The sequence below is a fragment of the Somniosus microcephalus genome, chromosome 1 (assembly GCF_052327205.1).
Source record: "Somniosus microcephalus isolate GS21.2 chromosome 1, FLI_Smic_1.0, whole genome shotgun sequence".
NCBI lineage: Eukaryota > Metazoa > Chordata > Chondrichthyes > Squaliformes > Somniosidae > Somniosus > Somniosus microcephalus.
Window position 1 is genome coordinate 7,978,029 of NC_140987.1, and position 13,299 is coordinate 7,991,327.

Sequence of the window (13,299 nt, forward strand, 5' to 3'; positions counted from 1 at the left end):
ACGGGCACGACGGATACTCGGCCGAGGCTGCGATTGCAAAGAAGTATCAGCCGCAGCACACACGGAAGGACTGATCCGAGACGCTTTCGTTGCGGGTCTAAGGTCCGACTACTCCCGGCAGAGACTGTTGGAAAAGGGAGAAATGGACCTGAGAAAGGCTGTGTCCCTCGCGCTCTCGCTCGACGCGGCCCACAGGAATATGGACGCCTTCTCCCCTAACCGCTCCGCAACGTGGACGCCACAACCTTGGGTCATGGGACCGCCACCCTCAACTGCTGCTGCGATGTCCAAGGCACAGAAATGTTATTTTTGTGGACAGGTAAAACACCCCAGAGCACGCTGCCCGGCGAGAAACGCTACCTGCTCCAGCTGCGGGAAGAAAGGACACTATGTCAGCGCCTGCAAAGGTAAAACCGCTAGCGCCAGCAGCGCCGCGTGCGAACCGTGGGGGCAGCCATCTTGTCCGCCATCTTGGGCTCCCCCAGCCGCGTGGGGATCGGGATCATGGGCGCCGCCATTTTGCCCGCCATCTTGGACGTCTCCAGCTTCAACCACGGGGGACCCGGACTCAACCACTGCCTCATCTGATGACCACATCGACCCGCTCGACCAAACGCTGGCCTCCGTGATGCTGGACCAATCTCTCCCTCATCAACTGTCCAGGTCCATGATGGACATTACGGTAAACGGCCGCGCCACTACCTGCCTTTTTGACAGCGGGAGCACGGAGAGCTTTATCCACCCCGACACGGTGCGCAGTTACTCTCTCCCGGTCCTGCCGACGCGCCATCGGATCTCTTTGGCTTCCAAAGCCCAGTCAGCGGACGTCGGTGGCTACTGTGTAGTGACCCTTTCGGTACGGGGCACAGAATACAAAAATTTTAAACTTCTGGTCCTGCCCCATCTCTGCGCTGCCATTCTACTGGGGTTGGATTTTCAGTGCCACCTTAAGAGTGTCACATTAGTGTACGACGGACCCCTCCCCCCACTCACAGTCTGTAGCCAGCAGCTTTTAAATCGCCCGCCGCGCACCATTTGCAGCCTCTCCACCCTTAAAGTCCCCCCCCCCCACCTTGTTCGCTAACCTCACCCGCGACTGTAAGCCCATCGCTACCAAAAGCAGGCGTTACAGTGCCGGGGATAGGAGCTTCATTAAATCCGAGGTAGCGAGACTCCTGAAGGAAGGGATTATTGAAAGTAGCACCAGCCCATGGCGAGCACAAGTGGTGGTGGTGAAGACTGGCGAAAAACAGCGCCTAGTTATTGACTACAGCCAGACGATCAATCGCTACACCCAGCTAGATGCATACCCACTCCCCCGCATATCTGACATGGTCAATCAGATAGCACAATACCGGGTGTTCTCGACGATTGATCTGAAGTCGGCATACCACCAGCTCCCCATCAGGGCTGAGGACCGCCAGTACACAGCTTTTGAAGCTGACGGTCGCCTCTACCACTTCCTCAGAGTTCCCTTCGGCGTCACCAACGGGGTTTCAGTCTTCCAACGAGAGATGGACCGGATGGTTGACCAGAACGCGCTCCAGGCCACTTTCCCCTATCTAGACAACGTCACCATCTGCGGCCACGACCAGCAGGACCATGATGTTAATCTAGAGAAATTCCTCCGTACGGCCCAGCGGCTGAACCTAACATACAACAAAGACAAATGTATGTTTCGTACCATGCGCCTTGCCATTCTTGGCTGTGTAGTGGAGAACGGAGTCATCGGCCCCGACCCCGACAGGATGCGCCCTCTTATGGAGCTCCCCCTCCCCCACTGCCAAAAAGCACTGAAGAGATGCCTAGGGTTTTTCTCGTACTATGCTCAGTGGGTGCCCAACTATGCGGACAAAGCCAGACCCCTCATCAAGTCCACCTCCTTCCCACTGACAGCAGAGGCCTGTGCAGCCTTCACTCTCATAAAAAGAGATATTGCGAGGGCCACGATGCACGCAGTGGATGAGTCCATCACTTTCCAAGTGGAGAGCGACGCATCCGACTTTGCCCTAGCTGCAACCCTTAACCAGGCGGGGAGACCCGTGGCCTTTTTCTCAAGGACCCTCCAGGGCCCCGAGATTCGACACTCCTCTGTCAAAAAGGAGGCCCAGGCCATTGTGGAAGCTGTGCGACATTGGAGGCATTACCTGGCCGGAAAACGATTTACCCTGCTCACTGACCAGCGTTCAGTAGCTTTTATGTTTAATAATAAGCAGAGGGGCAAAATCAAGAATGACAAGATCTTGAGGTGGAGAATCGAACTCTCCACCTACAATTACAATATCTTGTACCGGCCCGGGAAACTCAATGAGCCCCCAGATGCCCTATCACGTGGTACATGCGCCAACGCGCAGGTTGATAGACTGAAGACCCTCCACAATGACCTCTGCCACCCGGGGGTCACCAGGTTTTTTCACTTCATCAAATCCCGTAACCTGCCCTACTCCATCGAGGAGGTCAGGACCATGGCCAGGAACTGCCAAATCTGTGCCGAGTGCAAACCGCATTTTTATAGGCCGGACAGAGCAAGCCTGATCAAAGCCACGCACCCCTTTGAATGGCTGAGCGTCGATTTTAAAGGGCCCCTCCCCTCCTCCGACCGCAATGTGTACTTCCTCAACATAATTGACGAGTACTCCCGTTTCCTGTTTGCCATCCCTTGCTCAGACATGACCAGTACCACGGTCATTAAATGTCTGAATGACCTCTTCGCCTTGTTCGGTTTCCCCAGCTATATTCATAGCGACAGGGGCTCATCCTTTATGAGCGACGAACTTCGTCAGTACCTGCTCGCGAGAGGTATTGCTACAAGCAGGACCACCAGCTACAACCCCCGGGGGAATGGCCAGGTGGAAAGGGAGAATGCGACGGTCTGGAAGGCAGTCCTTTTAAACTTGAAATCTAAGGGCCTTCCGACCTCTCGCTGGCAGGAGGTCCTCCCTGCGGCGCTCTATTCCATTCGGTCACTGCTCTGTACAGCCACCAATGCCACCCCTCATGAGAGAATGTTCTCCTTCCCCAGGAAGTCCACATCGGGGACCTCGTTACCGACATGGCTGACTTCTCCAGGACCCGTCCTACTGCGGAAGCACGTGAGGTCCCATAAGACGGACCCCCTGGTCGAAAGGGTGAGCCTCCTCCATGCCAACCCTCAGTATGCTTACGTGGTGTACCCGGACGGGTGGGAGGACACAGTCTCCATACGAGACCTCGCACCTTCGGGTGCTCCCGAAACACCTCCTTCGCCACCCACCACTACCCACGCCTACCCCCAGTACGCTTACGTAGCGTACCCGGACGTGCGGGAGGACACAGTCTCCATACGAGACCTCGCACCTTCGGGTGCCCCTGAAACACTACCATTGCCATCCACCACTACCCACAACCCAACCCCGCTAGACGGCATGCCGCAGCCCCAGGACCCGTCATTGACCACCCAACCACTCAATGAGACGCCAGATTCAACGTTGGATACTGCACCATCACCGCCGCCACCACGACGATCAGGACGGCATACAAGGCCACCTGATAGACTTACTTACACGAACCTTTAGTACACTTCACCCCGCCGGACTCAATTTTAAACAAGGGGTGAATGTGGTAAACCACTGTTATTGTTGTTCACCGTTGTTGTTGTTGTTGCACACTGTTGTACCTATGCATGCCTCAGCATGTCCCTGCTGGCTCCGCCCCTGGCTCCACCCACAGGCCCAAGTATAAAGGAGACTGCTCTGCAGCCCCCTGCCTTCTTGGAACCCAGTCAACCACGAGAGGCATGCTCTGTTCTTTGCTAATAAAAGCCTTTTAGTTACTCTCCGAACTCTCCGTCTTTTATGAGTAATTGATAGCGCATCAAAACCCAATGGCCAATTTGGGAGAAAAAATCTGGGAAATTCCTCTCCGACCCATCTAGGCGATCGAAACTCGTCCAGGAGATCACTCTGTCCCTATATTTTCTACAGTACTTACCTTCTGTAAAAGGTGATCTCCACCCCAGCCAGAAACAGGAATAGAACCAACTCCTGAAATCTAACAGAATTAGACACACGAAATAGGAGCAGGATCAGGCTACACGGCCCCTGGGCCCGCTCCGCTACCCACAGGGCCATGACCGTTCCGAACCTAGACTCATGTCCAATTTCCTGCCCGCTGCCCGTAACCCCTAATTCCCTTTACTTATAGGAAACTGTCTATTTCTGTTTTAAATTTATTTAATGATGTAGCTTCCACAGCTTTCTGGGGCAGCAAATTCCACAGACCTACCACCCTCTGAGTGAAAAGGTTTCTCCTCATCTCAGTTTTGAAAGAGCAGCCCCTTATTCTAAGACTATGCCCCCTAGTTCTAGTTTCACCCATCATTGGGAACACCCTCACCGCATCCACCCGATCAAGCCCCTTCACAATCTTATATGTTTCAATAAGATCGCCTCTCATTCTTCTGAACTCCAATGAGTAGAGTCCCAATCTACTCAACCTCTCCTCATATGTCCACCCCCTCATCCACGGGATTAACCGAGTGAACCTTCTTTGTACTGACTCGAGAGCAAGTATGTCTTTTCTTAAGTATGGACACCAGAACTGTATGCAGTATTCCAGGTGCGGTCTCACCAATACCATGTACAATTGCAACAGTACCTCCCTGTTTTTATATTCTATTCCCCTAGCAATAAAAGCCAACATTCCATTGGGCTTCTTGATCACTTGCTGCACCTGCATACTAACTTTTTGAGTTTTGTGCACCAGGGCCCCCAGATCCCTTTGTACTACAGTACTTTCCAATTTCTTGCCATTAAGATAATAACTTGCTCTACGATTTTTCCTGCCAATGTGCATAACCTCACATTTTCCAGTATTGTATTCCATCTGGCAAATCTCTGCCCACTTACTTAGCCTGTCTATGTCCCCTTGCAGGTTTTTTATGTCCTCCTCACTCACTACTTTCCCTCCCATCTTAGTATCATCTGCAAACTTTGATATGTTACACTCGGTCCCCTCCTCCAATCTCTCCTCATACGTCATTCCTGTCATCCCAGGTAGCAGTCTGGTGAATCTTCGCTGCACTCCCTCCATGGCAAGAACATCCTTCCTCAGATAAGGTGACCAAAACTGCACACAATACTCAAGGTGTGGTCTCACCAAGGCCCTGTACAACTGCAGCAAGACATCCTTGCTCCTGTATTCAAACCCTCTCACTATGAAGGCCAACATACCATTTGCCTTCTTAACTGCCTGCTGCACCTCCATGCTTACCTTCAGCGACTGGTGCACAAGGACACCCAGGTCTCGTTGCACTACCCCTTCTCCCAATCTATTGCCATTCAGATAATCTGCCTTCCTGTTTTTGCCACAAAGTGGATAACCTCGCATTTATCCATATAATACTGCATTTGCCATGCATCTGCCCAATCACCCAACCTGTCCAAATCACACTGGAGTTTCTTGGCATCCTCCTCACAGCACACACGCCCACCTAGCTTTGTGTCGTCTGCAAACTTGGAGATATTACATCTAGTTTCCTCGTCTAGATCATTAATATATATTGTGAATAGCTGGGGTCCAAGCACCGATCCCTGCGGTACCCCACTAGTCACTGCCTGCTACTCGGAAAAAGACCCGTTTATTCCAACTCTTTGCTTCCTGCCTGCCAACCAGTTCTCTATCCAAGTCAGTACCTTACCCCCAATCCCATGTGCTTTAACTTTACATGCTAATCTCTTATGCGGGACCTTATCGAAAGCCTTCTGAAAGTCCAAATACACCACATCCACGGAGTTAGGTCATAGATCAGCCATGATCTCAATGAATGGCGGAACAGGCTCGAAGAGCTCAATGGCCTCCTCCTGTTCCTATGTTCCTATTTATTGCCCATCTCTAATTGCCCTTGAGAAGGTGGTGGTGAGCCGCCGCCTTGAACCGCTGCAGTCCGTGTGGTGAAGGTGCTCCCACAGTGCCGTTAGGGAGGGAGTTCCAGGATTTTGACCCAGCGACGGTGAAGGAACGGCCGATGTATTTCTAAGACAGGATGATGTGTGACCTGGAGGGGAACTTGGAGGTGATGGTGTTCCCATGCACCTTCTGCCCTTGTCCTTCTAAGTGGTAGAAGCCGTGGGTTAGGGACAATTACCATTCTCCTCCAATCGCTGCAGCACACTTTACTCCACTTCCTTCTGCTCCAACTGCAACACTCTACATCTGCTACTCTCCTCACTCTTACTTCCTTCACCTGCTCACACCTCTGCCACCTTTCACACTCTATTCTACCCTGACATTCATGTCCTCAAAGCAAAACCTGAAGGAGAGCATGGATAGATGCTTCAAGAGCCTCCCAGCACACCTGCACTCTCTTCTTGCACAGAGCAGTGATAGTGCTGAGGCTCAACAGCTTAAGAATAGCATTGGCTCCATGGGAGAGGCACCTGCTGTCCTCTCTCAGGAGGACAACACGCCTGCTCCCCACAAGCCTTTCAACCAGTGCCCTTGTTGGTGCCAGACAGCCACCTGGGACAGCTGAAGCCGAGCCCCAGCAGTCATCACCGGTCACAGCTCCTTGAGGTGGTCCACTATGGCCATCTCAAGGACTCTCACTGGAGATTCAGCAACCTTCCACCTCCCAAGCTGTAGCCACTGGGGAGCCACCTCTCGTAGCACTAGAACAGGTAACTGATGCCTGTGTTTGTTGCTGGTGACCACCAAGGGTACCTTTTGAGCACCCAAACCAATATGATATCAGGAACGCTTCCAGCAAGGAACGTCGAGCTGCAGAATTCAACTTTGTGGCGCACATTTTGGATCCAGCAAAGTAATTTCTACCCCCATTTGTCCTCTCTTTGCCTGCAGCAGTTTTGATGAATGTTTCTTTTTCAGACGGGTTGTTAACTACTTTGTAGGTGGTTGCCTAGGCCCTAAGCTCTGGAATTCCCTGCCTAAACCTCTCTGCCTCGCTACCTCTCTTTCCTCCTTTAAGACGCTCCTTAAAACCGACCTCTTTGACCAAGCTTTTGGTCACCTGCCCTAATTTCTCCTTATGTGGCTTGGTGTCAAATTCTTTGTCTTACAATACTCCTGTGCAGCGCCTTGGGACGTCTTACTACGTTAAAGGCACTATATAAATACACGTTGTTGTTGCTGAATTATTAAACAGACATTGTGAAGGAAAATTGGCCATAGATTGATAGTAAAATCATAGACACATTCTTCTTAAAGCTATTCTCCATTTCACTGTCAACAGCGGACAGAGGTAGTCATTTCCCATTATAGGGGAATAAGTAAAGCGGAAAGATAGAACACACATTTATATAGCACCTCAGAACGTCCCAAGCGATTTACAGCCAATAAAGTACAATTTGAAGTGTGGTCAATGTTGTAATGTCGGGAATTCGTGGCAGCCAACTTGTGCACAGCAAGATTCCAGAGACAGAAATGAGATAAATGGCCAGTGTTGTTGGTTGAGAGATAAATATTGGCCAGGACACCGGGGAAAACTCCCCTGCTCTTCTTCAAGCAGTGCCATGGGATCTTTTACATCCACCTGAGGGGTCAGACGGGGCCTTGTTTTAATGTCTCATCCGAAAAACAGCACCTCCGACAGTGCAGCGCTCCCTCAGCACTGCACTGGAGTGTCAGCTGAGATTGTTGTGCTCAAGTTTCTAGAGTGGGATTTCGAACCCACAACCTTCTGGCTCAGAGGCGAGAATGCTGCCCACTGAGCCATGGCTGACACTTAAGTTAAAGCAGTGGAATAATACAGGAAACTCTCGTTTAAACGGCACCTAAATATCCGGAATTCTCTATTATCTTGTAGCGAGAGGGTTTGAGTACAGGAACAAGGATGTCTTGCTGCAGTTGTACAGGGCCTTGGTGAGACCACATCTTGAGTATTGTGTGCAGCTTTGGTCGCCTTACCTGAGGAAGGTTGTTCTTGCCATAGAAGGAGTTCAGTGAAGATTCACCAGGCTGATACCTGGGATGGCAGGAATGACGCATGAGGAGAGATTGGGACGATTGGGCTTGTACTCGCTGGAGTTTAGAAGAATGAGAGGGGATTTCATTGAAACTTATAAGATTCTGACAGGACTGGACAGACTAGATGCAGGAAGGATGTTCCCGATGGTCGGGGAGTCCAGAACCAGGGGTCACAGTCTAAGGATAAGGGGTAGGCCATTTAGGACAGAAACGAGGAGGAATTTCTTCACCCAGAGAGTGGTGAACCTGTGGAATTCTCTACCACAGAAGGCAGTGGAAGCCAATTCATTAAATATATTCAAGAAGGAGTTGGATATATTTCTTAAGGCTAAAGGGATCCAGGGGTATGGGGAGAAGGCAGGGACACGGTACTGAAATTGGATCATCAGCCATGATCTCATTGAATGGCGGAGCAGGCTCGAAGGGCCGAATGGCCTACTCCTGCTCCTATCTTCTATGTTTCTATGTAACCGGCAAAATTCTCACTCCTAAAACAACACCTCAATAACCGGGAATGTTGCAGAGTCCGAGTCTCCCGCGGTGACTGAGTTAGTCAGTGGGGGTAGTTCCCCAAACTGCCACTACTCGGCTTCTTGGCACTGTCGGAAGTTGGAACACCTCAATACCCCTGTAACAGGAGTCTGACTCTCACGCTGCCGGTAGTCATTGCATTGCATTACCCTCAACTGGCAGTACTGTACTTAATCAAGCATCTTCCATCATCCATTTAACACAACATTCTGTAGGTGAGTACCCAATTACTGTATACTGCACATTTCTTGATTAAAAAAAAAATTTTTTTGTTAAAAATAGCCTCGGTAGATAACTCTCTCCATCACACACCATCCTGTCTTAGAAATACATCGGCCGATCCTTCACCGTCGCTGGGTCAAAATCCTGGAACTCCCTCCCTAACAGCACTGTGGGAGCACCTTCACCACACGGACTGCAGCGGTTCAAGAAGGCGGCTCACCACCACCTTCTCAAGGGCATCTAGGGATGGGCAATAAATGCCGGCCTTGCCAGCGATGCCCACACCTCATAAACGAATAAAAAAAATTGACAGCTCTTTGTGTATTTCACCAAGTTATTTAAATCAGTTTGCTACCGCTCACTTTTTCTGAAGGCATTTACCAACCTGCCTTGTTCAAATTGCTGAGCCTGTTCGTAGCTTTTGATGACACAATGCAAGGCCAGATAGTTTCTTCAGATGGTGAAGAAAACTACTGTTACCTTTCTGTCAGTTTAACTCAGCAGTTGTAAACTACTTATTTACGAGGAGCTAGCTTGCTTAAATATTGTAAAAATATATGTTATGACCACTATTCATTCTTTTACTGTTTAATAAGTTAGTTTAGCAGTTAAAGCTGAAACTAAATTCAAGGGTTGTGCTATTCTGGTGCCTTTTGAAGATACGGAGGATCATGCAATAAAACCAGTATCTAAAATAAACTTAAAAGATTCCCCTCTCTGTTCCTTGGGCACGCAATTAAATTACCGACATATAAAGGCAAGTGAAAATACTCCCTCTGAGACATAAGGAATTAGGAAGTACAATAGTAGTCTGAAACAAAAAACACTGAAGTAAATAAGAAAAAAAGCCAAAACATAGCCCGTGCTGTACCTGCCCTGGGAGTGTTTGATGGGACAGTGTAGAGGGAGCTTTACTCTGTATCTAACCCGTGCTGTACCTGCCCTGGGAGTGTTTGATGGGACAGTGTAGAGGAAGCTTTACTCTGTATCTAACCCGTGCTGTACCTGCCCTGGGAGTGTTTGATGGGACAGTGTAGAGGGAGCTTTACTCTGTATCTAACCCGTGCTGTACCTGCCCTGGGAGTGTTTGATGGGACAGTGTAGAGGGAGCTTTACTCTGTATCTAACCCGTGCTGTACCTGCCCTGGGAGTGTTTGATGGGACAGTGTAGAGGGAGCTTTACTCTGCATCTAACCCGTGCTGTACCTGCCCTGGGAGTGTTTGATGGGACAGTGTAGAGGGAGCTTTACTTTCTATCTAACCCGTGCTGTACCTGCCCCGGGAGTGTTTGATGGGACAGTGTAGAGGAAGCTTTACTCTGTATCTAACCCGTGCTGTACCTGCCCTGGGAGTGTTTGATGTGACAGTGTAGAGGGAGCTTTACTCTGTATCTAACCCGTGCTGTACCTGCCCCGGGAGTGTTTGATTGGACAGTGTAGAGGGAGCTTTACTCTGTATCTAACCGGTGCTGTACCTGCCCTGGGAGTGTTTGATGGGACAGTGTAGAGGGAGCTTTACTCTGTACCTAACCCGTGCTGTACCTGCCCTGGGAGTGTTTGATGGGACAGTGTAGAGGGAGCTTTACTCTGTATCTAACCCGTGCTGTACCTGCCCTGGGAGTGTTTGATGGGACAGTGTAGAGGGAGCTTTACTCTGTATCTAACCCGTGCTGTACCTGCCCTGGGAGTGTTTGATGGGACAGTGTAGAGGGAGCTTTACTCTGTATCTAACCTGTGCTGTACCTGCCCTGGGAGTGTTTGATGGGACAGTGTAGAGGGAGCTTTACTCTGTATCTAACCCGTGCTGTACCTGCCCCGGGAGTGTTTGATGGGACAGTGTAGAGGGAGCTTTACTCTGTATCTAACCTGTGCTGTACCTGCCCTGGGAGTGTTTGATGGGACAGTGTAGAGGGAGCTTTACTCTGTATCTAACCCGTGCTGTACCTGCCCCGGGAGTGTTTGATGGGACAGTGTAGAGGGAGCTTTAGTATCTAACCCGTGCTGTACCTGACACATTCTTTCATTACCCACCACTGAAATTGCTCACTTCCATACACACACAGTAAGTTTGAGTAGTCCTCATACATTAGGTTGTTGCTGTTGTTTGGTTTTGCTGGAGCTCTTGCTACTGGTGTTCCGCTGGGGAATGCCCTTTGATCTGGAGACGAGGTGGAGAGGCAGAAAAGCAGACTCGTCAATCCGAGGCTGTCATTGGCAGTGCCTGCTGATCACCGAGTACATGTATTTGAGGCCTGCTCGGGATTATAACATGACAAGAGCCTATGGCCGAGCACCAGCCCCGCATCACCTGGTTTGTACCAGCACTAGGAAGCAATCTGATGTACATTCATTGAAATTAACTTATAATTTCTTTGTGACAATGTGGTTGTTGACACCTAGCTGGTCAGATTTCACCGTGACCCTTACTGAGCTGCTCATATTATCAGTGCAGTAACAAAAAATCTACAAAATCTAGTCTTCTGCACCCTGTAATGCCAACCTCCTCCGCCTCCTAAATCAAGAGACATCTTAAAAATCCATGAGATTTGTTATAGAAATCGTAAGTTTCTATTTTCTTTCTCGACCCCTCGCTGACCTTTGCTCCCGGACTGGAAGCACATTCGGCCGTCACTAACCAACTACCGACTCAAGAACATAAGAAATCGGAGCAGGAGCAGGTGGATCGGTGGCCATGCTGTCACCTCGCCAGCAGGGGGAGTCCAGAACCAGGGTCACAGTCTAAGGATAAGGGGTAAGCCATTTGGGACAGAGATGAGGAGGAATTTCTTCACCCAGAGAGTGGTGAACCTGTGGAATTCTCTACCACAGAAGACAGTGGAGGCCAATTCATTAAATATGTTCAAGAAGGAGTTAGATATATTTCTTAAGGCTAAAGGGATCAAGGGATATGGGGAGAAAGCAGGGACAGGGTACTGAATTTGGATGATCAGCCATGATCGCATTGAATGGCGGAGCAGGCTCGAGGGGCCGAATGGCCTACTCCTGCTCCTATCTTCTATGTTTCACTCCGAAACCGCGTCTCTCACGATGGATTCACGAGATTTGGCAATACTGACACCTGCTGTGGAAAACCTAGTTCCACATAACTCGATGAATCAATAAGAAAAATGGTGCAAGGCCTGAAGTCACATGGCTTTGTCTGATCACCCGCTTGGTTGCCAAGAAGGGTTGTTGTTTTGTTCCTCAGCTGATTACACTGAAAACCTCGCTCATTATTAAATCCCACATCACCATCTTGTGGCCTGGCATGGTCATAACACACAACTTTGCACTGAGCTGCGTCGACTGGCAATATCCTTCCTGACAGAAGTTTGAAAGCTGAGCTGTATTGTTTTTGTCATCCCATCAAGAAAGGATATTTTGAATCTAAATGATTCAAACTTTCCTCTCTCGCCTCCTTAATATGTTAAGAGGTGCCCACCGTCTTGTTTATCTCACAAGGTAATTTATCTGTGCTGTCAGCTCAGTAATCTTCAAACCAGATGGAGCAGTGGAAACCTGGCAGAGACACCAGTACAAGGGGCAAAGTGAAGGATAATGAAATGTTGTGTGGAATATGATGGGATTGTGGAATTTTCATGTCAGCATTAAGAATGGAGGATGTGAGGTTGCATTGAATATTCTAGAGCTTTGATTCATTAACATTTTGGATTGAGAGAATTGCAGTTCTTTCCCTCAGGAGATTAAACGGGTGGGTCGAGTCCATGGGCTGAGTTTTGCCGGCGCTCAGAGGGTGTGTTTGGAGGCGGGTCTGCTGTCAAAATCGAAATGATTGACAGCGGGTTGGGAACCCGCCTCCATGTAAGTTTCCAAAGTGTCAGGTCTGTGATTTCAGAACAGACCAGACACCAAGCGGTGGGGGAGGCATTTAAGATATTTAACTGCTTGTTAAGTGCTTGTTAACTACTATTTTGCCAGCCTATTTCTATTTTACCACATTTTTTACGGGGTTCACGTCGTTCGGAGATCACGTCAGGTAAGTAGGTCGGGTTCTCTGTGTCTCCCCTTTGCTGTGAATAGGTGAGGGCTGCAAAAGCGGTCTGAAAGCTACCATTTCACAGCTGGTCACTTTCCAGTGTCAGAAGCTTGAGCCTTCAGGGTTTGGAAGACACTTTTGAGCTGTATGCAGTTTGGAAGTGTTTGGAGTAAACTCTCTATCCACTGTGACCTCCTTGGAGCAACCTCTCTCACCATTGACAGATCGCTTCTGTCATCTCAACTTCAGCTGCCATCTATTCCAGCAACATCGGTGCCCTTGATAGGGGAGAGTGTACATGGGCTGTGGGAGGAGATTAAATGGGTGGGTAGAGTCCATGATAGGGGAGAGTGTACATGGGCTGTGGGAGGAGATTCAATGGGTGGGTAGAGTCTATGATAGGGGAGAGTGTACATGGGCTGTGGGAGGAGATTAAATGGGTGGGTAGAGTCCATGATAGAGGAGAGTGTACATGGGCTGTGGGAGGAGATTCAATGGGTGGGTAGAGTCTATGATAGGGGAGAGTGTACATGGGCTGAGGGAGGAGATTAAATGGGTGGGTAGAGTCTATGATAGGGGAGAGTGTAC

At 49.6% G+C, this 13,299-nt stretch overlaps 1 long non-coding RNA gene across 2 annotated transcripts in view; it reads left to right on the forward strand.

Annotated features, from left to right (window-relative positions):
* The window catches only part of LOC147123910 (uncharacterized), a 114,684-nt gene that overhangs the window by 81,587 nt on the left and 19,798 nt on the right, over positions 1-13,299 (forward strand). The window contains exon 1 of one of the 2 annotated variants that reach the window (XR_015073249.1): positions 12,605-12,711. The exons of the other annotated variant lie outside the window; for it this stretch is intronic. This is a non-coding gene — a long non-coding RNA (uncharacterized LOC147123910). Of the gene's footprint in view, positions 1-12,604; positions 12,712-13,299 lie in introns of those variants that run through there. 2 annotated transcript variants of the gene reach the window in all.